At 40.8% G+C, this 27354-nt stretch overlaps 1 pseudogene; it reads right to left on the bottom strand.

Annotated features, from left to right (window-relative positions):
• Nucleotides 1-21520: 21520 nt before the first annotated feature.
• LOC124797020 lies at nucleotides 21521-21638 on the bottom strand (annotated as a pseudogene).
• Between the last annotated feature and the right edge of the window lie 5716 nt (nucleotides 21639-27354).

Below are 27354 nucleotides of genomic sequence, written 5' to 3' on the forward strand. Positions count from 1 at the left end.
CACATTAGTCATTTTCCCGATACACAGGCTCTGATAGGAGCGATGTAAGGCGCCACACCTCACACCCCCTATGATTATTTTCCAAAAATTTTACAATAATACAAACTATAGTTCCTGGCTTGAAATTTTAAATCTTTCAAATATTCCCATTCTTATAAGCTAAAATTAAAAATTTCTTGCTCCAGACTTGTCAGTTTACAACTAACCGAACCTAATCTCTTAATTTCTTTATAAAAAATCATTTCTTGCTTGACAAAATTGATAAAAATTTTCAAAAAAATTTTCGACATTTTAATAACTTTTCACCATTTTTAAATCAATGTTTTACGAAAGTCTTTGAAGTTGAGCACTTTCCCACTTTGTTATTTAAAGGCACTGCGATTTGTGTCCTTCCATTTCATAGTGGTATTTTATCCTATCTTAGCAACAGCTCATCACTATCATATTTTCGTCGTCTTCATTTCCCTAGTTTTTGATTATGGCACCTTTGTATTGTAGCGTCCATAACATTTCTCCATTTTCCACATATCTGTCCTTCCAGGGTTTACAAGCAACGTTATCCCTGATACCATACTTCCGTCTAAGACTACTTTCTTTACATACATCCTAATACACAATCACTTATTATTACAAGAAATTATTTACAAATTTTATTTTTCGTTTGACTTTACTTCAAATAAAAGTAAATTAACAGAGTGTTGCTTCTTTATTTTAGTTTAATCATATGCAATGCGCTAGAAAATTTTTTCAAGAATTTATTTTCTTTAGAGGACTTAATTAGCTAAAAAAGTTACTATTGAAAAGAAAAGTTGAATTTTTCTTTACTTTAACTTAACATGAGAACATTTAATTGTGAAAAACACATTCCACACGAAGCAATTATTTACAAACATTTTATTATACATGGTTACCACTTTTATGCAGTGTCTCGTTGCATCACTTGTTCTCCATATTTTTTACCACTATTGAACAGGAAATCAAAATATTTTTTGTTTACAATATATATATATATATATATATATATATATATATATATATATATAATTTCCACATTATTTAAAGTTCCTTTAACTATGTGGCCACTGAGTATCCCTTTTCAGCATTACAACACACCTTTTCCTGATTACCACACTTTAGTGTTCATCATCAAAATCTTCTTTATTAACTACACTTGTCTCATCTGGTTACCTTCATTTCCCTATATTTCACTCAGCCTCCAAGTTATTTTTACATATTCCAACAGGATATTCCTTCCTATCTGCCGTTATTTGAACTGATACATTAATGCTTCATACACTTCCACATACTAAGGAATACCTTCTCATATTACTAAAGTCAGTCCTTACTGTCAGCTTTCAGCAGGAAATGCACCCTTTTTCTACTCTCCCTTTACGTCAACAACTTCGTACCTCACTTATTTTCCTACATCAACATACTTATGTCGTCACTTCACTCCATTAAAATTTGACCCCCACTTCTCTCACCATAAAACATATTTCATCGTAAGGCACCATAATGCCCTCTGACCATCTCAAACACTTTACTTTCACTGATAGAGAAGGAAATTAAAGATGGTAGATTCAACTCAGAATGACAGAAGAGGAAGACTTACAATACGAAAAGAAACTGAAGTACCATTGTCAATAACTCGAGCACCTGGTGTTCATCAAACACCTAGTGCTGCATAGGATCCAACGCCTTCTGAGTCCCCCAAGCTTAGCTCACATCTAACTTTGGACTAATGTATCTTTTCAGTTCTACTTTTTATTGTACCGTCTTCATTTCCTCGAGGTCCAGCCCCACATCATCCCCATATTCATTGTAGACCTCTGAATCTATCATCCTTCTACAATACCTAGTTGGTATCCTAGCTACTTCTTCTTTGGTCAATTTGTTGTTGTTGTTGTGGTCTTCAGTCCTGAGACTGGTTTGATGCAGCTCTCCATGCTACTCTATCCTGTGCAAGCTGCTTCATCTCCAAGTACGTACTGCAGCCTACATCCTTCTGAATCTGCTTAGTGTATTCATCTCTTGGTCTCACTCTACGATTTTTACCCTCCACACTTCTCTCCAAACTAAACTGGTGATCCCTTGATACCTCAGAACAGGTCCTACCAACCGATCCCATCTTCTAGTCAAGTTGTGCCACAAACTCACCTTCTCCCCAATTCTATTCAATACCTCCTCATTAGTTATGCAACCTACCCTCAAATTTTCAGCATTCTTGTGTAGCACCACATTTCGAAAGCTTCTATTCTCTTCTTGTCCAAACTATTTATCGTCCATGTTTCGCTTCCATACATGCCTACATTCCATACAAATACTTTCAGAAACGACTTCCTGACACTTAAATCTATACTCGATGTTAACAAATTCCTCTTCTTCAGAAACGATTTCCTTGCCATTGCCAGTCTACATTTTATATCGTCTCTACTTCGAGCATCATCAGGTATTTTGCTCCTAAGATAGCAAAACTCCTTTACTACGTTAAGTGTCTCATTTCCTAATCTAATTCCCTCAGCATCACCCGACTTAATTCGACTACATTCCATTATCCACGTTTTGCTTTTGTTGATGTTCATCTTATATCCTCCTTTCACGACACTACCCATTCCGTTCAACAGCTCTTCCAAGTCCGTTGCTGTCTCTGACAGAATTAGAAAGTTTTTATTTCTTCTCCATGGATTTTAATACCTACTCCAAATTTTTCTTTTGTTTCCTTCATTGCTTGCTCAATATACAGATTGAATAACATCGGGGAGAAGCTACAACCCTGTCTCACTCCCTTCCCAACCACTGCTTCCATTTCGTGTCCCTCGACTCTTATAGCTGCCATCTGGTTTCTGTACAAATTGTAAATAGCCTTTCGCTCCCTGTATTTTACCCCTGCCACCTTTACAATTTGAAAGAGAGTATTCCAGTCAACATTGTCAAAAGCTTTCTCTAAGTCTACAAATGATAGAAACGTAGGTTTGCCTTTTCTTAATCTAGCTTCTAAACAGATCTTCCTCGTGGTCGGCTTCGACCAGTTTTTCCATTCGCCTGTAAAGAATTCGTGTTAGTATTTTGCAGAATTAACTTATTAAACTGATAGTTCGGCAATTTTCACATCTGTCAACACCTGCTTTCTTTGGGATTCGAATTATTATATTTTTCTTGAAATCTGAGGGTATTCCGCCTGTCTCATACATTTTGCTCACCAGATGGTAGAGATTTGCCAGGACTGACGCGCCCAAAGCTATCAGTAGTTCTAATGGAATGTTGTCTACTCCCAGGGCCTTGTTTCAACTTGGGTCTTTCAGTGCTCTGTCAAACTCTTCACGCAGTATCATATCTCCCATTTCATCTTCATCTACATTATCTTCAATTTCCATAATATTGCCCTTAAGTACATCGTCCTTGTATAGACCCTCTATATACTCCTTCCACCTTTCTGCTTTTCCTTCTTTGCTTAGAACTGGGTTTCCATCTGAGCTCTTGATATTCATAAAAGTGGTTCTCTTTTCTCCAGAAGTCTCTTTAGTTTTCCTGTAGGCAGTATCTATCCTACCCCTAGTGAGATAAGCCTCTACATCCTTACATTTGTCCTCTAGCCATCCCTGCTTAGCAATTTTGCACTTCCTGTCGATCTCATTTTTGAGATGTTCGTATTCCTTTTTGCCTGCTTCATTTACTGCATTTTTATATTTTCTCCTTTCATCAATTAGATTAAATATTTCATCTGTTACTCAAAGATTTCTACTAGCCCTCGTCTTTTTGCCTACTTGATCCTCTGCTTCCTTCACTACTTCATCCCTAAAAGCTACCCATTTTTCTTCTACTGTATTTCTTTCCCCCATTCCTGTCAATTGTTCCCTTATGCTCTCCCTGAAACTCTGTACAACCTCTGGTTCTTTCAGTTTATCCAGGTCCCATCTCCTTAAATTCCCACCTTTTTGCACTTTCTTCAGTTTTAATCTATAGTTCATAACCAATAGATTGCGGTCAGACTTCACATCCGTCGCTGGAAATGTCTTACAATTTAAAACCTGGTACCTAAATCTCTGTCTTACCATTATATACTCTATCTGAATCCTGTCAGTATCTCCAGGTTTCTTCCACGTATACAAACTTCTTTTATGATTCTTGAACCAAGTGTTAGCTATGATTAAGTTATGCTCTGCGCAAAATTCTACTAGGCGGCTTCCTCTTTCATTTATTACCTCCAGTCCATATTCACCTACTACGTTTCCTTCTCTCCCTTTTCCTACTGACGAATTCCAGTCACCCATGATTATTAAATTTTCGTCTCCCTTCACTATCTGAATAATTTCTTTTATCTCATCATACATTTCATCAATTTCTTCGTCATCTGCGTAGCTAGTTGGCGTATAAACTTGTACTACTGTAGTAGGCGTGGACTTCGTGTCTATCTTGGCCACAATAAGGCTTCACTATGCTGTGTGTAGTAGCTTAACACACTCCTATTTTTTTATTCATTATTAAACCTACTCCTGCATTACCCCTATTTGATTTTGTATTTATAACCCTGTATTCACCTGACCAGAAGTCTTGTTCCTCCTGCCACCGAACTTCGCTGATTCCCACTATATCTAACTTTAACCTATCCATTTCACTTTTTAAATTTTCTAACCCACCTGCCTGATTAAGGGATCTGACATTCCATGCTCCGATCCGTAGAACGCCAGTTTTCTTTCTCCTGATAACGATGTCCTCTTGAGTAGTCCCCGCCCGGAGATCCGAATGGGGGGCTATATTACCTCCAGAATATTTTACCCAAGAGGACGCCATCATCATTTAACCATACAGTAAAGGTGCATGCCCTCAGGAAAAATTACAGCCATAGCTTCCCCTTGATTTCAGCCGTTCGTAGTACCAGCACAACAAGGCCGTTTTGGTTAGTGTTACAAGGCCAGATCAGTCAATCATCCAGACTGTTGCCCCTGCAACTACTGAAAAGGCTGCTGCCCCTCTTCAGGAACCACACATTCATCTGGCCACTCAACAGATACCCGTCCATTGTGGTTGCACCTACGGTACGGCTATCTGTATCGCTGAGGCACGCAAGCCTCCCCACCAACGGCAAGGTCTATGGTTCATGGGGGGTTTGGTCAATTATTTTTCGAAAAAGTGGTGTAACCACATCTTCCCAATTGATTTAAAACATTACTATATTTTCATTAAAATTTAATCTCCCTTTGTACTGGTTAAAGAAAACTGCGCCAATTAGCATTTTTATATATAGATCAGGGATTATAAGGAAGTTATGGAGTACTTGCTCACCATTTATTTTAACTGGCAACAGAACTTCGTGTTAAACAGGTTTTTTAACTTTTCCTGTAGCTACCTTCATTACTGGCATCATTCCTAGTTCATTTCCATTTGGCAACGATTCTAACCAACTTTTACTCACAGCACATAAATCACTGCCACTATCTGCTAAACACTTTACTTCTTCTTTAAACACTTGCAGACTAATTACTGGCTGATTCAACACCTTCCTTTCATTGCTAGTGTCAGAACCCTCCTCCAACAAATCTTTCACAACCTCCCTTCTATCGAAATCTTCCCTGTTGGAAATTACACACATTTTTGCAGAATTACCTTCATGACTTTTCTCCCCCATACTAACTATTCTGTCCACTAATGGCTGCACAAAATTTTTTTTCCGGCGTTTCGCCATTCTTCCTTTCTTCTCTCTCTTCTTTTTTTCACAAGTAATATACTGTCCCCCATTTTGTTCTCCATTTTCCTTCCTCTCTCTTATAGTCTTACAAATGTCGTCATTTACAGATGCTAGTATTTCTCCTACACTGACACCACCAGTCTCCCGCAATTCTACAGCTTCTGTTTTTCTCCTTCCCCAGAACATGACTCGACTTCAGCTTGGTTGCTAAAAACCTTCTGGCAATCCGGTTGTGTCACATTTTCCGCTAATACGTCACCAATTTCGTCTGCATACAGTGCTTATCTTGTTTATGTCTGTCCAAAAAATTCCCTAAACCTCCTTTAAATGTACAGATTTTTATGTAGCTCGTTTCGTCTGTTGTTAATGCCTTATTCTGCTCCTCACTTATAATCCCTGTCTGTTTAGTGTTAAGCCGTACAAAGGGTTTTGTAGTAGGTTCAAATTATTATTTCCTGTATTATAAACGCTAGCCCTTTCACAGGCGGCATTTAGTTTAACGGAGTCTGGGATTCTGTACCATTTCTTAGGTTTACCCCCATTTGCCTTGGTGCAACATCATCTCTCGCACCGGTGAAGGCGATCGATATTTGTGCACCTGTTCCCTATTACTTCTCCTATCATTTGCTGGATAACGTCATCTCCTGGCACCTCTGCTCCTGCTTTAACCACGGTACACGCCAATTCTGTTAACGTTTACATTCTGCCGCGGTTACGCATTACTTGGTGGTCTGACATTACGATTTTCATGCTCCTTCTCATTCAACAACTTCTTAACTGTCTCCAAATGTCTAACGAATTTATGAACATCACCCCTCAGAGCTGCAATGATTTTGTTTAGCCAGTTCATGGGAAGTTTACCTTCCAGGTTCATAACAATTTTTTCTGGCTCCACTTTATTGTTTAAATATAGCAAATTCCTCATCCACTTCAACTCGAACTTTCTTACGCATTCCTTTCTGGGATTAAACTTTTCCCCAGCTCAGAAGTTACTTAGCAACTCCAACCCCAATATTCTTTTAAATGTGCCTCTTTAAATTTATCTAGGGTATCGCACTGTTCAGTAGCGATAACCCCTAAGTTCTAGCCTCTCCTCAGAATTTAGACATAATAAACCCTAGTTTTGTCTGTCTGTCACAAACTAGGTGAAACACCTTCAAACTCATTCCCAAACGGTTTTGGATGTACATTTCCTGTTGGATCAAAACGTAAAAACTGCCTGTTAGTGACATATGGTATTTCAGACAATTGCACTACAAAACTACACCTACTACTGTTAGTTCCATGTCTGAGGTTAGTTTCAACTTGGCATAGTCTACTGCTACGCTCATCCAACATATTTCCAATCTCTTCTACCTGGTTAGTTAGCTGAAGAACATTTTCTTCAAACACACCCACTCGGTCAGACACGCTTTTTATTTCATTCATACGTTTGGCATATTGAGAACTGATTTTACTGTCTAACAAATTTCGATGATTTACAGATATAGACTCTACTGCCATTATTTTGACTTCTACTTTCTGCACACTGTCTTTTATCAAATTTATCCTTACTTTGTTTCCAATAGCAGCTTTTTTCAAGGCATCTGTTAATTCACTTTTTCCAGTTATAATTGATTGTTGGCAGTTATATCAACTTGAGAAATTTTTCCATCCACTTTACTTTTTAACAACTTAAACTCATTTTTCCACATTTCTTTTATAACAGGTCTGCTTTTCCAAAAAATGGTTCAAATGGCTGTGAGCACTATGGGACTCAACTTCTAAGGTCATTAGTCCCCTTGAACGTAGAACTAGTTAAACCTAACTAACCTAAGGACATCACACACATCTATGCCCGAGGCAGGATTCGAACCTGCGACCGTAGCGGTCTCGCGGTTCCAGACTGCAGCGCCTAGAACCGCACAGCCACTTCGGCCGGACTGCTTTTCCAGTTTTCATTAAAGTCACTAGTTTGCTTTTCGAGTTTTTCATCAAGTTTACTAATTTTCTGAGCAATTATTTCAGCCAAATTAGTATGTCCATCTTTTATAGAACCCATTGATGCTGCAAACATTTCTTGCATACTTCCAGGTTATATTTTCTTCATGACTGTTTCCTGTTTACCTTGTTCCACTGGTACTACTCCAAAGTTGGTACCCATATTTGAAGCAATTGATTGTTAACAATTTCATGCTTAATGCCACTTTCAGGATTTACAGTACCCCTCCAGTTACATTAACTGACGTCCGTAAATAACGAAGAATATTATTTGAACATCTACTCCTTCTTTCCGTTTAGTCGTGCTAGTTTGTGAAGCACTTACACTGAATGAGCGTTCTTCCTCTTTTACCCTATTTACAAAATCTTTATCACTTTCCATGTTACTCAGTCTTTCAGAACACGCACACAACAAATGTAACAAATTTATCTTTCGTTGAATGCTGCAGCCTCGGCGTGTTGAAACTACGAGTCCGACCTCCTTCGTCTGCCGTACCAGTTTCAGGGCAACACTCGCCGTGTAAGTTGCCCTGCCCTGTGCCTTGATACCGCGAAGTCGCCGTCTGCTGCTCTGATGCGCCTTCGTTGTTATTGTGACTGTTTAACATCTTTCTTCTTGTAAGTCTCTCCGGCGACTCGTAACGGGTTCCATTCGGATTTCCGCATGTACCGATTTACTAAATTTTTTCGCTATCGTTCACTATTCGGTCTTTCACAAAATTTCTCTCAACCACTGATTCAATATACTACGGCTTTTTAACTGTTTTCCCAACACAGATGGCGTGGTTCCTTGCTCCTTTACCTGCAGCTACCTATGAGCTCGTTGCAGCAGATCGCCGGTGGGAAAGGCGAGCAGAAACCTACCGTAGTGCGACTCGCACCAGGCTGCACACAACGTTAACTATTCCAAGAATCGGGAAAAGGTCTAAATTTTGAATGAAAGGTGGAAATACTGGCAAAACTCTGGTATATTCTGAACCTTGATAATGTGCACGTTCACTGCCAAGCCCGTGCTAATTTTAACACTGTCATGCACAAACCCTTTCATTCACGTTAGCTAGTTTATGGTAACGTATTTACCGAAATCAGAACAGCTTCTAAGCACGGATTGTTCTTAAATGAAAATGCTCGCCATACTATTAAGTTTATCGGTGTCTAATGCACTGAAGTTTTTAGTCACCGATCTGCTCAATATGCCACGCGGAATTGCTGTCTTTTGTCATACACAAAATTATTTAAAAATCCGTACTCTCTAAAAACACACACACACAGAAAAAAAATATGCCTTCACTTTAAAACTCATTTGAGGAATGTAGCACAACTAAAACCGGCAAATTTTAGCTTGCTTCGGAGCTCATACTATACACGACAGTATCATTGAAAGGCTGGGCTCCCACTCCTTAGACTGCTGTAAGCATTCTATATCCCCAAGAGATAAGACACACGAAGAATACTCTGTTATGATTGGTCAGTTTCCTTTAAGGCCAATAGAAAAACATTATTCTCCTGTGTTATTCCGCGCTTTTCATGACTAATCAATCAACAATTAACACACTTTCGAACTTTACTTTTTCCCGAAATAAATATTTAACATTCTCATATTTTGTTTATACTTTATTAACTATTTTCATTTGCACTCGAATTAGCTTTTCGTTTACCATAAACTTATTTAACATATTGCGATACAAAATTCCCCATCGTACAACGTTCATCAGTAGAACAATGATCTACATATTTACTTTAGACCACATTCACGCATCAGTCACACTACTAAAAGCGTATACGAAATTGTAAAAACATAAATAAACAGAAAAGCCTTCAAGAAATAAACAGAACAATTCACAAAAACATTCTGTTGACTTATTTCTTGAATGTCTCTTTGCGCTACTGTTCTGTAGCAGATGAAAATTAGAACTAAGCATTCGACTCAACCCGCTTCAGACCATCTGCCACTGTGCACTCATGAGTCATACTCTCGATACAGGGGTTGTAGACAGGAGCGATATAAGGCGCCACGCCTCAGGGTGAGCTCTTTTTTTTTTCTTTAAATAATTTCGATATTATTGGTAAGAGGTTGGAAATGCCTCCTGTAAACATACGTTCGGAAAGAAATAGTTGTTGTTATACGGACATGTGGGAATGTGGCCCGTTTTACTTGTGTAGAGAACGGTAGAGCTCACCGGTGTTGGTTCTATTTCAGATGACGGTCATTGCTTTCCAATTCGCTGTGTTTGCTTGTGTACTGTCCTCCGTAGCACACCGTTCGTCGCGGCAACGACCCTGCGCGGATTGTTTGCAGTGTGCCTCGCGGCTGGTGGACGGTGTTTACTGTTGCTGAAGTTGTGTGTACACTGTCAGCTGATGACATCTGTTAACGGATTATATCCCAAAGTGGTGGCGCTGCCATTTATTTGCATTCTAATGGCAAAGTTAGCGAAGTCTCAAATGGTTACGCAGGGCTGAGATTGCGACCTGTCAGAGTTTACAAATGTTCCATTTGAGGTAGGTGTGGCTTGAGCAGGCAAAGTTTTAACAGAATACGTAAAGTTGTCGCAGTTTACAGCTGAGAACCTTGAAATCGTTATTTAAAAGTGGACAATGGAAGTAAACTCGTAAATACTGATTTAAAAAAGCACATATTGTCATCCATACTAATATTGTAAATGCGAAAGTGACTCTCTGTTACACTTTCACGACTCAACCGCTGATCCGATTCCGATGATATTTGGTATGGACATAGCTTGAGCCCTGAGGAAGATCGTAGGCTTCATCAGAAAGTTGTATCTTTGTGAGTATTAGTAATATTATTAAATATGTTTTAAGATAAAGGCGCCAGATTTCGTCTCCGAGCCTTATTTCGTCCCCCTAAGGTTCTCTGTTCTGCCGGCAGGGGCGCCATCGGTGATATTTTTCGTTAGTTGTGCTCATAGCCACCAGTTAGTTTTGAAAGTTTCATGCATCCAGTCCTCTGCGAGGCCGTTTGAAAAAACGTACTCTAATTTGTCAAAAGGTGAGTTGTCGAAGTATTATTTGTAAATGCTCTTATCGAATTATTATAAAGTGTTTATTTAGTTGAATTTGACGTATTTGTTTACGTAAGCTATAAAGTGAATGACCTGAGCGTTTTGCTGTGTTTGGTTTACTTTACGTAGTGTAGGAAGCAGCCATATTGGCAAGTAGGATGTTCCTATTTTCGACCTCCCATCTGCTCTTAAATTCGTCCAGGGGACAAAATTTAGAACACACTTTTTCATTTTGTTTCAGACGCCGCCTAGAAAGAAGTGGGACAGAGAGGCGATGAAATCGGCAACAACTGCCGTGAGAAACAAGGAAATGGGATATAACGCTACTAGTAAGACGTTTAGTATGCCTATGGCAACTCTCAAGAATTGGCGGCCGGTGTGGCCGTGCGGTTCTAGGCGCTTCAGTCTGGAACCGCGTGACCGCTACGGTCGCAGGTTCGAATCCTGCCTCGGGCATGGATATGTGTGATGTCCTCAGGTTAGTTAGGTTTAAGTAGTTCGAAGTTCTAGGGGACTGATGACCATAGCTGTTAAGTCCCATAGTGCTCAGAGCCATTTTAACCATTTCTCAAGGATTATATAAAGAAAGGAAATGGTATAAGTGCTGAATAGTTAATTGAAAAAACTATTGGTAGAAAACCAGTTTTCACGTGAGTTACAGGCTGATTTGGTATCTTATTGTAAGGACATGGAGAAAAGTTACTATGGCCTTATTCTGAATTATCTCCGGCGAATGGCCTTCAGCTTGCTATGCGCAATAATGTTGCTCGCCCGTTTTCAGTCTGGCAAGAAACAGCTGGGCGGAATGTTAGCATCTGTTTCTTCAGAGACATCCGACACGTCCTACACGAACGCCGCAGTCCGCGTCACTGGCTAGGGTACAAGGTTTCAACAAGGAAAGTGATACGCTCTATTTCTCTATTTTGCAGCCAGGGTTAGAGAAAATACAATTTAATCCACCTAAAGTGTTCGACGTTGATGAAACCGGCATCACAGCGGTACAACGCGAAGTAAGAAAGATTGTTGCCATGAAAGGGAAATAGTCTGTGGAGAAACTGTCTACAGAGAGCGGTGCGCTAGTGACGGTTGTTTTGTGCATGTCGGCATCAGGTACATTTGTGCCTCGTCTTATGGTTCAAATGGCTCTGAGCGCCATGGGACTTAATTTCTGAGGTCATCAGTCCCCTAGAACATAGAACCACTTAAACCTAACTTACCTAAGGACATCACACATACCCATGCCCGAGGCAGGATTCGAACCTGCGACCGTAGCGGTCGCACGGTTCCAGACTGTAGCGCCAAGAACCGCTCGGCCACTCCAGCCGGCCCGTCTTATGATTTTTCCCAGAAAGCTAATGAAGAACGAACTCATGGATGGAGCTCCACCTAGGTCAGTAGGAACAGCGTATGAGCCTGGGTGGATCACAAGTGATTTTTTTGAAAAATGGTGTCGACATTTCATTTCAATTCTAAGGCCATCAAAGGAAGATCCTGTTGCGTTGATAGTGGACGGACACTATTAGCGTTCTCGCAATGTGAATGTTCTTAACATTGCTCGCGATAATGGTGTTGCTATAGTTTGCTTGCCTCCTCACTCCACTTCAAAACTGCAGCCTCTCGATGTGTCCTTCATGTTTCCTTTTAAAACATTTTGTGCGAAGGCAATATAAAACAGGCTGTCTAACCATCCTGACGGGATTGTTGGTATCCTGCAGATTGCACAGCTATACAATGAAGCCTATGAAAAGGCAGCGGTTGTAAAAACTACCGTGAATGGTTTTAAGAAAACTGGGATTCTGCCTTACAACCTAAGTGCGTTTGGCCCAAAAGATTTTTCGGCGATTGCTGAAGCCTCCTCAGCTCCTGACCCACATGCAAAAATCAACCCTCAACAAGAACAGCTATACAGCCGGCCTTTCCAGCCTCTCAACTTTCAAGCAGCACACGGATACCACAGATAACAGCAGTTACCCCAAGAGATATCGTGGAGGTGCCTGTTATCCATCCATCTTCATCCAAGCGACGAGGCAGCGCATTTATTATTACACGCTAACGTTAAAAGATGAAATTACAACAATGTCAAGAGAAAACCGATCGTAATGTGAGAAACGGTTAGATCTAATTCCGAAGACAATGCCAAGAAAGATAAAGAAACCGTTAAAAAAGAAAACAAAACTGGAAATATCCAGTGACTCTGATGACGACTGAGATGTCCCAGACCAAGATTGAAGTGGAAGCGAGGATAATGAAGATGGTGCGGAGTGCCTCATTTGCCTAAAACGTTTTCCTCAAAACAGTCATGCGGAAAAATGGGTGCGTTGCACTCAATGTTCCGTGTGGCAACACGAAATGTGCTCAGGAAAAAAAAAAAAAATTATTTGCGACTCTTGTTTGGAAGGGTAAAAAATAGCCCTACAGTGGCTAACGAATATTTTTTTTACCAAAAATGAAACTTTGTAACCTGTACCAATGTAAATAAATATTGTAACATGTCTTTATTATTATTACCTTGTTTTTAAACTGTTAATACCTCTTTTACGTGACGTATTAGTAGAGGACGAAAATAGGACCACTTTTTCAAGTTTGGCGAATGTACATTGTTTTTGAAGTTTTTTTCTGTAAAGTTAACTAATCGTTTCTGAAGCTAAACACCAAGTGTAGACTTAGTTGTTGGTGTTATATAAATTTTTTGGGAATAACTGATTTACAGAAATGATATTTAGAGGCCAAAAACAGACTGGGGGACGAAATTTGGCGTGTTTACCTTGCCTGAGTGGCATACAGACGACGCTGCCGTGATGGTCGCCGACCCTTACTTAGTGTCCATCGATTACTCCACGACACTGCAAATCCAGTGTCATTTCGCACGTGATTTATAATGTTGAGTGCCTACGCCTCCTGGCATAACTGGAGAGTTTTGGTGGAGATACAACAATAAAATAGGACGATAGGCCCGAGAACCGTATTCAAAACTGTTACTATAAACGTCGCAAACGCAATTATGATTTGGCGCATAGTTCTAAGAGAGCTCATACTGCGAAAGTTACTCGAATCCAGCAAACCTCAGATCAATCTCTTGTCCGCCGGAACTTTGTTGCAGAACGTCAGATGGCGTTAAGTGCTACAGATGCATTAGAACAGTCAGAAGCCCGTCGCATTTTAGTAGCTGAGGGTCACGCGTCTCTTGCAGCTTTCAAGATGCTTGACGACTCACAACGACGGCGTCATTTAAGGGCTGTAAGGCGAAAAGAGAGTCGTACCTTTACATGTGGAATGCGGGAGGGTTTCGGTAAGGCTGCATTTGATTACGATCTATTAATTGACTATGTTAATCATAAATTAGTCATTGCAGGGAATGGATAGAAAATGTAGGCACCATAACGCATTAAAATGGAAGGCAGAAACTGTTGGAATGTGTTGCTCTAGTGGAAAAATCTGACATCCATTGCTAAGTCAGCCAGAGGAACCCCTAACAATTCTATTTCTGCACGAATGTAATAAATCGAGGCATTTTTTAAATATAATTAAAAGATATAATGCAAGCTTTCAGATTCGACCTACAGTAAAATAAAAGAAATACATTCATTATGTACCTACATACCGACACTGCATACATTTTTATGTTTACATCTCTACACAAGTTGTTGTGATCTTCAGTCCAGAGACTGGTTTGATGCAGCTCTCCATGCTACTCTATTCTGTGCAAGCTTCTTCATCTCCCAGTACCTACTGCAGCCTACATCCTTCTGAATCTGTTTAGTGTATTCATCTGTTGGTCTCCCTCTACCATTTTTACCCTTCACGCTGCCCCTAATACCAAATTGGTGATCCCTTGATGCCTCAGAATATGTCCTACCAAGCGATCCCTTCTTCTAGTCAAGTTGTGCCACAAATTTCTCTTCTCCCCAGTTCTGTTCAATACCTCCTCATTAGTCATGTGATCTACCCATATAATATTCAGCATTCTTCTGTAGCACCACATTTCGAAAGCTTCTATTCTCTTCTTGTTTAAACTATTTATCGTCCTCGTTTCACTTCCATACATGGGTACACTCCATACAAATACTGTCAGAAACAACTTCCTGACACTTAAATCTACACTCGATATTAACAAATTTCTCTTCATCGAAAACGCTTTCCTTGCCATTGCCACTCTACATTTTATATCCTCTGTGCTTCGACCATCGTTAGTTATTTTGCTCCACAAACAGCAAAACTCATTTACTACTTTAAGCGTCTCATTTCCTAATCTAATTCCTTCAGCATCACCCGATTTAATTCGACTACATTCCATTATCCTCGTTTTGCTTTTGTTGACGTTCATCTTATATTTTCCTTTCAAGACACTGTCCATCCCGTTCAACTGCTCTTCCAGGTCCTTTGCTGTCTCTGACAGAATTACAATGTCATCGGCGAACCTCGAAGTTTTTATTTCTTCTCCATGGATTTTAATTCCTACTCCGAATTTTTCTTTTGTTTCCTTTACTGCTTGCTCAATATACATATTGAATAATATCGGGGATAGGCTACAACCCTGTCTCAATCCCTTCACAACCACTGCTTCTTTTTCATGCCCCTCGACACTTATAACTGCCTTCTGGTTTATGTACGCGAAGCTACATTCATCTGTATTTGTGCATGTCGCTATCCCGTGACTTTGATCACCTCATTGTAAACAGAATACTTCGTAACGTAATGGGACCGTAAGAAGCCAGTGCACCTACAGAACAGCCAATATTAAGTATATACCTAGAATCTTGTAGAATTGCTAGCTTACTTATTCACCATCGCTTGTCATAATAAAACTACTGATATGTGAGCGAAGCAGCGGGTAACAGCTAGTATATTATAAACCAGGATACCAAGGCGTTAATAATATACGATGGCTCGCCACTATTTCATTTGGTAAGTGGTTCATCTGCTCTTCTCAAAGCCGGGTGCAGACGTGTTAAAGAATCGCGCAATGCTCCGCTCAACTTAGCAGATGTAGAAGCGTGAAACAGTCAAATGAAGCAGACGCACGTGCAAACATCCAGAATGCGTCCACGCAAACATCAACACGACTGCGCGGACAAGTTTAAGTTCACAGTTTCGCGGAAAACAAGCCAACAACCCACAATGAAAGCAGGAAGACAAGCACATCGGGGAGAGTGGAATAGTTGTTCATACCTCTTAAGACAGAGGAGAAAGTAAGGAAAGTGTGATCGCACAGACGACGTGTACGTCACTATGAAGGTGGATAAGTGACAGGAACAACTGGCAGAAAGGAAACGCCCACAAAACGTGGGAAACAACTCTGGCCAGAGGATGGATAATTAGTGTGAACACACGATTGTATACCATAGCGACACTTAACACAAACTGAATTGTAGCGGATCTAAAATTAAAATGCTTTACGTATTATCTATATTCTGCAGATGTAGACGTAACTATTATTCAAGAAGTGTCCATGACGTACACTTCCAATATAGTTTAATTTGATGATATACTCAATACTGATCAAGAATGTGAAACGGCGATTCTATACAGGACGCGTATACAAAGTACGATCAAAACATGTCTGGAGTCAGAAACAGGCGTTTCTACCGTTACAAAGTGTATGCTCCTTTCAGTACCTACATTTCAACGGGAATGAACTCAAGCAGAGCGAGAAGTATGTTATTTTGGGACGGAGTCGCATTCTTACTAATGCACGGTGAAATTGAACACTTGGAGAACATTTCAGTTGCGTAGTCCGAAAAGATGGTCAGTACGCGAACTATAAATTTTGCTTGCTTAGACCTCAAACACACCTAATTTTATGTACCAAAGGCACGTCGGTAGCCAGTCTGCCAATAGACTAGACAAAATTTTTATCTCCAAAGACATGTTAAATAACCTACAAAGTAATGAGATGTGATCGCCGAATTTAATTGACTATTGCGCTAAGCGTTTAACAGTTACACACAGCATACAGAAAACATACGTGTGGCAACTGAACTGTCACTATAGGGTGTACATATTAAGGTAGAGAGACTCAAAGTTTTGAAAAAACCGGACAGGCACTGAGAACTTGTAGTGTGGTGGGGAAGCCCAAAGAAAGAAATGTATTACTGCACGGAATGAAGCCTGCTGGAGGGGAAATATCATGTAATACTGGTTCACAAAACTTCGTAAATTATACAACCAACCAGCAACTCGTAAGGACAACATAATAATAGTCAACAGAATTAAAGCAAACAATAACAGAAGTACTCCACGAACCTTCACCTGCCATTAAAGTACAAGCCGGAGATACCAAATAAATTCAGCCATGAAACTACGTCCGTTTACCATACACGTGCTAAGAGAAACCAAAAGCGATTAATAGGCTTTTAGACGACGATGGAAATTAATGCTATGGGATATTATAAAGACATAGGTACAGGATCTAGAAGATACATCGGCAGATTACTATTTGAACAGTATTACATCACAGTTTGACTCAAGAAAGAACAAGAACTAATTGCCAGAATAACAACTGAGGACATTAGACGTATCATCATCAACGATCCCAAGATGAAAACTGTTGGTCTGGACGGACTGATCATTGAAATTAACGAACACTTCCGTGATATCATGGGAAAGGAACTCACAGAAATGTGCAATTCCGCCACAAGTTACGGAGGGAGTGGTAATTCTCATACCAAAGACTGGCCTGGAAAACTTCTGATCAACCCCGCTTTTAAAATTCTTAAGAGCACTGTTCCGATGGTTCAAATGGCTGTGAGCACTATGGGACTTCACATCTGAAGTCATCAGTCCCCCAGACCTAACTAAACTCAGGACATCACACACATCAATGCCCGAGGCAGGATTTGTACCTGCGACAGTAGCAGCAGCGCGGTTCCGGACTGAAGCGCGTAGAACCGCTCGAAAGAGCACTGTAACCAATAGAATTCACTTAGGTGACGAAAGTCATGGGCAACCATCTAACATCGTGTCGGGTCTCCTTTTTCAGCGGTGTAGTGCAGCAACTCGACATGGCATGGACTGAACAAATTGTCGGAAGTCTCCTGGAGAACCAGTCATTGTGGCCGAGCGGTTCTAGGCGCTTCAGTCTGGATCCGCGCTGCTGCTGCGGTCGCTGGTTTGAATCCTGCCCCGGGCATGGATGTGTGTGATGTCCTTGGGTTAGTTAGGTTTAAGTAGTTCTAAGTCTGGGGGACTGATGACCTCAGATGTTAAGTCCCATCGTGCTTAGAGCCATTTGAACCATTTTTTCTCCTGTAGAAATATTGTTGCCTCTATGGCCGTCCATGATCGCGAAAGTATTGCCGCGGCAGAATTTTGTGCACGAACTGACCTCTCGATTATGATTTCTGCGGTTACTTCACGCAGTGTTGCTTGTCTGTTAACACTGACAATGGAAACGCCACTGCTCTTGGTCGCTAAGTGAAGGCCGCGGCCACTGCGTTATCTGTGGTGAGAGGTAACGCTTGAGGTATGCTCGGTACACTCGTGACACCGTGGTTTACCGATGCCTCTTCTTTACTCTTCTCGTTTCTTGTTTATCCCGGCTTTTTGAGATCTCTTGTGAAGAGACACGATAGAACAACTTCCGTAGTGGCGCGAGACAATCAATGAAGTTACACAACAGTTAGTAATTTAGCTTTTGAAACCGCTGGTTTATTGGCATTTTACGTCGCAAATCGTTCTAATGAATTAAATAAGCTGCATCACAGTGTTGCTAGGCAACGTGATCAGCAGGGTGATATGCGTCTCAATTTAAACAGAACCTCGATATTTTGAATAAACTTTCGGTTCATTTTTGTCAAAATCAGCACTTGTCTCAAAATTAATTTCCAACGTCGTGCATTAAGTCCAAGCGCGTTTACAACTATTGTACACGATTTACTGGACAGCTCGGTCGCGCGCTAGCGTGTAACGTATTTCAAATCGAGCGAGCAGGTTTCAGTTCTCGCTAATGGGCTAATCGACTCTTTTGTAATAACGTGATGTTTAAAAGAAACCGGACTTAACGCTCCATTCGGGTCAAAATCACGAAATAAAATTCACCGCCCAGGTCAGCGGACTGTACACGCGCACTTCTAGCACTCTAACTAATAACTCGTCTCAGAGTAAACACCGTACATCAACTCACATTTATTTTCATGCATACAAAAGTCAAATCACTTTTGAATCAAACAGATAAATTATGGCAAGTAACCTAATTAATCATTTCCGACTGTTAAAAAAGTTTCAAGAACTTGTATTTCATAATCAATAAAATTTTATCGCCTCAGAGAAACTATTAGTTTGCAAAAACGGATTCTGATCTTTTAGACAATTCGTGTGTGGACGTGACATAACGAATCGATACTTGCTTGGAATGAATGAAATACCTGTGTCGAAAAACACTGTCCGTTGAGTAATTTACTGACTTTTACAACAAATTTGGTACCCCTTGCATCGCTACAGTGAGTCTTGGAATATTGATTTCCCTAACGATTTACGAAATGGAATATCCCACGCGTCTAGCTCCAACAACCATTCCGCGTTCAAAGACTCTAAATTCCAGTTGTGCGGCCATAATCACGTCGGACACCTTTTCACGTGAGTCAGCTGAGTACAAATGGCAGCCCCGCCAATTCACTGTCCTTTTATATCTTCTGTACGCGAAGCAACATTAATCTGTATACGTGCATGTCGCTATCCCGTGACTTTGACTACCTCAGTGTAAACAGCATACTTCGTAACGTAATGGTACCGTAACAAGCCAGTATACCTACAGAACAGCCAATGACAAATGTGTAGACGCGTCATACATTTAAAATGGATACGCAAGATAAAATTGGCAGTAGAATTCCTATGATCTAAAAAAAAAACTTTCACGGGACTATAGAGAAAATATCTTTTAGGAAGCCCATCAGAAAACTGATAAAGGAATGCATAGCCAGCATAGGATAAAGTTTGAAGATTAATACGCAGCTGACAGCTCTAGTGCCTGTCAAAGAGTACAGGAAGGGTGTCCTCTTTCAATGCCGCTGTTCGCCATCGCAACAGAACCATATTAAGTTCCACCGCCCTTTACAAAGTCTTTCGACACTTATAAAAACAGTGTGCCGAACACACGAGGAACACGTGGTTGTCCATTCTAGAGATGAGATGCACACAAACGAGTAAAACAGAAACATGTAGATGCAATCGGAGCAAAACTCAGTCTAATCAATAAGAAATGATGTTCCTATGTTCTTACTTATTTAATTTTCTTTACATTACTGCACCTGAATAGGCCCAGAGGACTGGGCACAGTTACAAGGCTTCTCTGTTCTGCTTTCTACATTCGTTGTGATGAAAAATAACTCGTCCATTTGATAAATTCTACTAATTACGCACTTATGAAGAAAGGTGAACCATCGTATTCGGTTCATTAAGAATACTTCTAGAATAGTACAAGACAACCTGTCAAGAATCACAGCAAGAATTGTTTGCTATTTTAGATCCTAACAACTGGACACCACCTACGAACATCGGCCACATAAACACAGAATTGGAATACATTCACCGAGATTTTAAAGAAATCCGTTATATGCAAACCAGCACACAAAAGCTTAAAGCATGTCATGTTTGCGGCCTTATCATGGGTAGTTAGTCCAAACGATAAGAAATATCTGCACAAGAACTGGAAATTTATGTGGGACAATATTAATAGCCCCACGCTAATTTCCAGCTTTAGCCTTCTGCATTGTGGTACGGCGTGGTACGGTAGATAGTTTCCATAGGAGAAAAGCTGTATGAAATAAACGTAAAACTGAACCCTTTCTGTGCAAAGTGTCTCCTCTTCGCGACATTAGCACACGCTTTCATATGCAGCGACTGCAACCGCATATAAAACGAGTAGTCATTAACATAACATCGGAGACATGGAAAGTGGTCGGAGATATCATAAAATACTAATGGAAATTTTATCCCACTGCAAAGAATTACAGATTCACATGAATCCCTGATCAGTAGCCCAGCTTCATCACGTGACGACGAAAGAAGAGCAAGCACCATGGTAGCAAGCACCATATGGCAAAACATCCAAAATGCATGCATAGTTTCACAGATGTCTAGTTCTTGTGCTATCGACTGATGGAGAAGGAGGTTTTACTATTAATTACTTCAAGAAGAATGGTCCATTCCCTTCAGTAAGAAGTGAGTGATGAAAAATTACTCCAGATTAATAAAAACGTCTGCTGTCTTTTGTTATATTTAAAACAACAAGAAGCTTAATTTATTTTATGCATACTAAACAAATGAAGTTATAGTCTCAAACAAAGTAGCCTGTTCTCTGGAATTACGGATAAAAGACTTAATTAATTCATTTATCTTCGTATTTCCGTCAAAGAATGATTTTTAATTTAGAATATTACGATTCGTTTATATTAATAGAAGAATGTAGTCGATTTTGTAAGGTATGTTTTTGCCTCGGCCTTCGTGAACGTTGGCGATCAGTGACATTGTCTGCTGTTTCTGCTCGTCTATTCTGAACAGCGATTCTACGCTCAGACCAGGTTAATCTTCTACGTCCTGGATCGAGTCTACCATAAATCTTTAGTAGCTACTTTTGGTGTTCGTTGTTGTGAATTATATGACAGTATTAGAGTTTTCTTACCTTGATAATACTGCACTCTATCTTCAGGCCACTAGTGGCCCATCGGTACCATCCGACCGCCGTGGCATCCTCAGCTGAGAATGCTGACAGAGGGGCGTGTGGTCAGCACACCGATCTCCCGGTCATTATGACGGTTTCCTGTGACCAGAGCAGCTACTATTCGGTCGAGCAGCTCCTCAATTGCCATAACGAGGCTGAGTGCACCCCGAAAAATGGCAACAGCACATGATGGCCCGTATGGTCAGCCAGCCAAGTGCCGGCCACGCCCGACAGCGCTTAACTTCGGTGATCTGACGGGAACCGGTGTATCCACAGCGGCAAGGTCGTTGCCTTGATGATATTGAGAATTTCTAAATCTTTGTTCATATGCCACTGCACTGTCCACGGTATCCTTTATCTCCTTCGGTATGCCTACATTACAAATGCCTCCAACTTCTTAATTAATAATGCGGTAAGCCCCTATGCCCCCCTCGCCCCCCCCCCCCCCCCCCCCCCATGAACCATGGACCTTGCCTTTGGTGGGGAGGCTTGCGTGCCTCAACGATACAGATAGCCGTACCGTAGGTGCAACCATAACGGAGGGGTATCTGTTGAGAGGCCAGACAAACGTGTGGTTCCCGAAGAGGGGCAGCAGCCTTTTCAGTAGTTGCAGGGACAACAGTCTGGATGATTGACTGATCTGGCCCTGTAACACTAACCAAAACGGCCTTGCTGTGCTGGTACTGCGAACGGCGGAAAGCAAGGGGAAACTATAGTAGTAATTTTTCCCGAGGGCATGCAGCTTTACTGTATGATTAAATGATGATGGCGTCTTCTTGGGTAAAATATTCCGGAGGTAAAATAGTCCCCCATTCGGATTTCCGGGCGGGGACTACTCAAGAGGACGTCGTTATCAGGAGAAAGAATACTGGCGTTCTACTGATCGGAGTGTGGAATGTCAGATCCCTTAATCAGGCCGGTAGGTTAGCAAATTCAAAAAGGGAAATAGATAGGTTACAGTTAGATATAGTGGGAATTAGTGAAGTTCGGTGGCAGGAGGATCTAGACTTTTGGTCAGGTGAATACAGGGTTATAAATACAAAATCAAATAGAGGTAATGCACGAGTGGGTTTAATAATGAATAAAAAAATAGGAGTGCGGGTAAGCTACTACAAACAGCATAGTGAACGCATTATTGTGGCCAAGATAGACATGAAGTCCACGCCTACTACAGTAGTACAAGTTTATATGCCAACTAGCTCTGCAGATGATGAAGAAATTGATGATATGTATGATGAGATAAAAGGAATTATTCAGGTAGTGAAGGGAGACGAAAATTTAATAGTCATGGGTGACTGGAACTCGACATTAGGAAAAGGAAGAGAAGAAAAAATAGTAGGTGAACATGGAATGGGACTTAGGAATGAAAGAGGAAGCCGCCTGGTAGAATTCTGCACAGAGCATAACTTAATCATAGCTAACACGTGGTTCAAGAATCATGAAAGAAGGTTGTATACATGGAAGAACCCTGGAGATACTAAAAGGTTTCAGATAGATTATATAATGGAAAGACAGAGATTTAGGAACCAGATTTTAAATTGTAAGACATTTCCAGGGGCAGTTGTGAACTCTGACCACAATCTATTGGTTATGAACTGTAGATTAAAACTGAAGAAACTGCAAAAAGGTGGGAATTTAAGAAGATGGGACCTGGATAAACTGAAAGAACCAGAGGTTGTACAGAGTTTCAGGGAGAACATAAGGGAACAATTCACAGGGATGGGGGAAAGAAATACAGTAGAAGAAGAATGTGTAGCTTTGAGGAATGAAATAGCGAAGGCAGCAGAGGATCAAGTAGGTAAAAAGACGAGGGCTAGTAGAAATCCTTAGGTAACAGAAGAGATACTGAATTTAATTGGTGAAAGGAGAAAATACAAAAATGCAGTAAGTGAAGCAGGCAAAAAGGAATACAAATGTCTCAAAAATGAGATCGTCAGGAAGTGCAAAATGGCTAAGCAGGGATGGCTAGAGGACAAATGTAAGGATGTAGAGGCTTATCTCATGAGGGGTAAGATAGATACTGCCTACAGGAAAATTTAAGAGACCTTTGGAGAAAAGAGAACCACTTGCATGAATATCAAGAGCTCAGATGGAAACACAGTTCTAAGCAAAGAAGGGAAAGCAGAAAGGTGGAAGGAGTATATAGAGGGTCCATACAGGGGCGATGTTCTTCAGGATAATATTATGGAAATGGAAGAGGAGGTAGATGAAGATGAAATGGGAGATATGATACTGAGTTTGACAGAGCACTGAAAGACCTAAGTCGAAACAAGGCCCCGGGAGTAGACAATATTCCATTAGAACTACTGACAGCCTTGGGAGAGCCAGGCCTAACAAAACTCTACCATCTGGTGAGCAAGATCTATGAGACAGGCGAAATTCCCTCAGACATCAAGAAGAATATAATAATTCCAATCCCAAAGAAAGCAGGTGTTGACATATGTGAAAATTACCGAACTATCAGTTTAATAAGTCACAGCTGCAAAATACTAACGCTAATTCTTTACAAACGAATGGAAAAACTGGTAGAAGGTGACCTCGGGGAAGATCAGTTTGGATTCCGTAGAAATGTTGGAACACATGAGGCAATACTGACCCTACGACTTATCTTAGAAGAAAGATTAAGGAAAGGCAAACCTACGTTTCTAGCATTTGTAGACTTAGAGAAAGCTTTTGACAATGTTGAATGGAATCCTCTCTTTCTAATTCTGAAGGTGGCAGGGGTAAAATACAGGGAGCGAAAGGCTATGTATAATCGGTACATAAACCAGATGGCAGTTATAAGAGTGAGGGACATGAAAGGGAAGCAGTGGTTGGGAAGGGAGTTGTAGCCTCTCCCCGATGCTATTAAAAAAAAAAAAATGTTTCAAGTAGTTCTGAGTACTATGGGACTTCACTACTGTGGTCATCAAGCCCCTAGAACTTAGAACTACTTAAATCTAACTAAGCTAAGGATATCACACACACCCATGCCCGAGGCAGGATTCGAACCTGCGACCGTAGCGGTCACGCGGTTCCAGACTGTAGCGCCTAGAACCGCACGGCCACTTCGGCCCGCCGATGCTGTTCAATCTGTATACTGAGCAAGCAGTAAAGGAAACAAAAGAAAAGTTCGGAGTAGGTATTAAAATCCATGGAGAAGAAATAAAAACTTTGAGCTTTGCCGATGACATTGTAATTCTGTCCGAGACAGCAAAGGACTTGGAAGAGCAGTTGAACGGAATGGACAGTGTCTTGAAAGGAGGGTGTAAGATGAACATCAACAGAAGCAAAACGGGGAAGAAGAGGAATTTGTTAACATCGAGTATTGATTTACGTGTCAGGAAGTCGTTTATGAAAGTATTTGTATGGAGTGTACCCATGTATCGAGGTGAAACGTGGACGATAAATAGTTTAGACAAGAAGAGAATTGAAGCTTTCGAAATGTGGTGCTATGAAGAATTCTGAAGATTAGATGGGTAGATCACGTAACTAATGAGGAGATACTGAATAGACTTAGGGAGAAGAGAAATTTGTGGCACACCTTGACTAGAAGAAGGGATCGGTTGGTAGGACATGTTCTGAGGCATCAAGAGATCACCAATTTGGTACTGGAGGGTAGCGTGGAGGGTAAAAATTGTAGAGGGAGACCAAGAGATGTATACACTAAGCAGATTCAGAAGGATATAGGCTCCAGTAGGTACTGTGAGATGAAGAAGCTTGCACAGGATAGAGTAGCATGGAGAGCTGCATCAAACCAGTCTCAGGACTGAAGACCACAACAATAACAAGCCTCTATTGCACAAATCCGTAGAGTAGGATACTGAACGCGTAGCATAGAATTGGTGGAGTGCGAAGTGTAATATTTATGGCTAAACAAAACATTCTTCATTTTCTGGAAAGAATTTCTAGTCTGTTGAATTCCGCAACGAATTTCTTTACCGTGTGCAATACTGTTCTGAATTTCATCTCGGTTTCTGTTGACGAACATTCATTGTGTCTTCTTGGCGCTGATCTCTTCAGTAACAATAGTTTTTGCAGATCTCCCATAAAGGTTGTAAGTGAAAATGTGTCATCTACATATCTGATGTTATACCTGATAAAGCCATTAACTTACACTGCTTGACACTTTCCAGCACGAATATATCAGAAAACCTTTCCAGAACACATGTTGAAGTGGAATGAGGCGAACTCCTTTCACAATGAATACTTGTTCTAGTAATTATCCACAGAAACGGACACCAGCAGTTTGGTCCCATACAGATTTTGCATTTAATCAGATGTCACAACTGTCCAACTCTAGTTTGCATAAGATATGCATAGGTTTGTCCTGTTGAACACTGTCAAATGTTTTTTCATAATAGATGAAACAAGCGTAAGCACCGACATCATTGAATCAACAACCGATTACCACTTCTCGAGTCCCAAAGCCATTCCTCAATTCACCTCCCATTTATAGTATATTCTCAAATGCAGCGTTTTTAGGAATGATTGAGGGTATGACTCATTAAACTGATCATTCTGTGGTCACCGCAGTACTTCACGACGGGCTTTCTGGAAATTACTAGTAGGGTTGATTTGAGTCAGTCAGATCTACATCTACATCTACATCTACATGGTTACTCTGCAGTCCGCAGCTCGTGGTCGTGCGGTAGCGTTCTCGCTTCCCGCGCCCGGGTTCCCAGGTTCGATTCCCGGCGGGGTCAGGGATTTTCTCTGCCTCGTGATGACTGGGTGTCGTGTGATGTCCTTAGGTTAGTTAGGTTTAAGTAGTTCTAAGTTCTAGGTTCTGATGACCGTAGATGTTAAGTCCCATAGTGCTCAGAGCCATTTGAACCATTTTTTTTTTTTTTTTTGGTACTCTGCAAATTGACACTTAAGTGCCTTCCAGAGGGTTCATCGAACCATTTTCATACAATTTCTCTACCAGTCCACTCTCGAATGGCTCGTGGGAAAAATGAACACCTAAATCTTTCCGTTCGAGCTCTGATTTCTCTCATTTTATTATGATGATCATTTCTCCCTATGTAGGTGGATATCAACAAAACATTTATCATTCAGAAGAGAAAATTGGTGATTGAAATTTCGTAAATACATCTCGCTTCAAAGAAAACCGCCTCTGTTTCAGTGACTGCCACCCCAACTCTCGTATCATATCAGTGACACTCACGCCTATTGCGCCGTAACGCGAAACGAGCTGCCCTTCTTTGCATTTTTTCGATGTCCTCTGTCAATCCTACCTGGTAAGGATCCCACACCGTGCAGCAATATTCCAGCAGAGGACGGACAAGTGTAATGTAGGCTGTCTCTTTAGTGGGTTTATCGCATGTTCTAAGTGTTGTGCCAACAAAGCGCAGTGTTTGTTGCACCCTCCCCACAATATTATCTATGTGGTTTTTCCAATTTAAGTTGCTCATAATTATAATTCCTAGGTATTTAATCGAATTGACAGCCCTTAAATTTGTGCGATTTATCGTATAATGGCTCTGAGCACTATGGGACATCTGAGGTCATCAGTCCTCTAGAACTTAGAACTAGTTAAACCTAGCTAACCTAAGGATATCACACACATCCATGCCCGAGGCAGGATTCGAACCTGCGACTGTAGCGGTCGCACGGCTCCAAACTGAAGCGCCTAGATCCGCTCGGTCACAACGGCCGGCTTTATGGTACCGAAAAATTTATCGGATTTTTTTAGTACCCATGTGAATAACCTCTCACTTTTCTTTGTTTAGTGCCAATTGCCACTTTTCGTCAGAAATTCTCTCTGGATCATTTTGTAATTGGAATTGATCGTCTGATGATTTTACTAGACGGTAAATTACAGAGTCATCTGCAAACAATCTAAGGGGCTTGTCAGATTATCACCTAGATCATTTATATAAATCAGGAACAGCAGAGGGCCTATGACACTACCTTGCCGAACGCCAGATATCACTTCTGTTCTGCTCGATGATTTACCGTCTATCACTACAGACTATGACTTCTCTGAGAGGAAATCACGAATCCAGTGAAACAACTGAGGCGAT

Source organism: Schistocerca piceifrons, chromosome 4, assembly GCF_021461385.2.
Source record: "Schistocerca piceifrons isolate TAMUIC-IGC-003096 chromosome 4, iqSchPice1.1, whole genome shotgun sequence".
NCBI lineage: Eukaryota > Metazoa > Arthropoda > Insecta > Orthoptera > Acrididae > Schistocerca > Schistocerca piceifrons.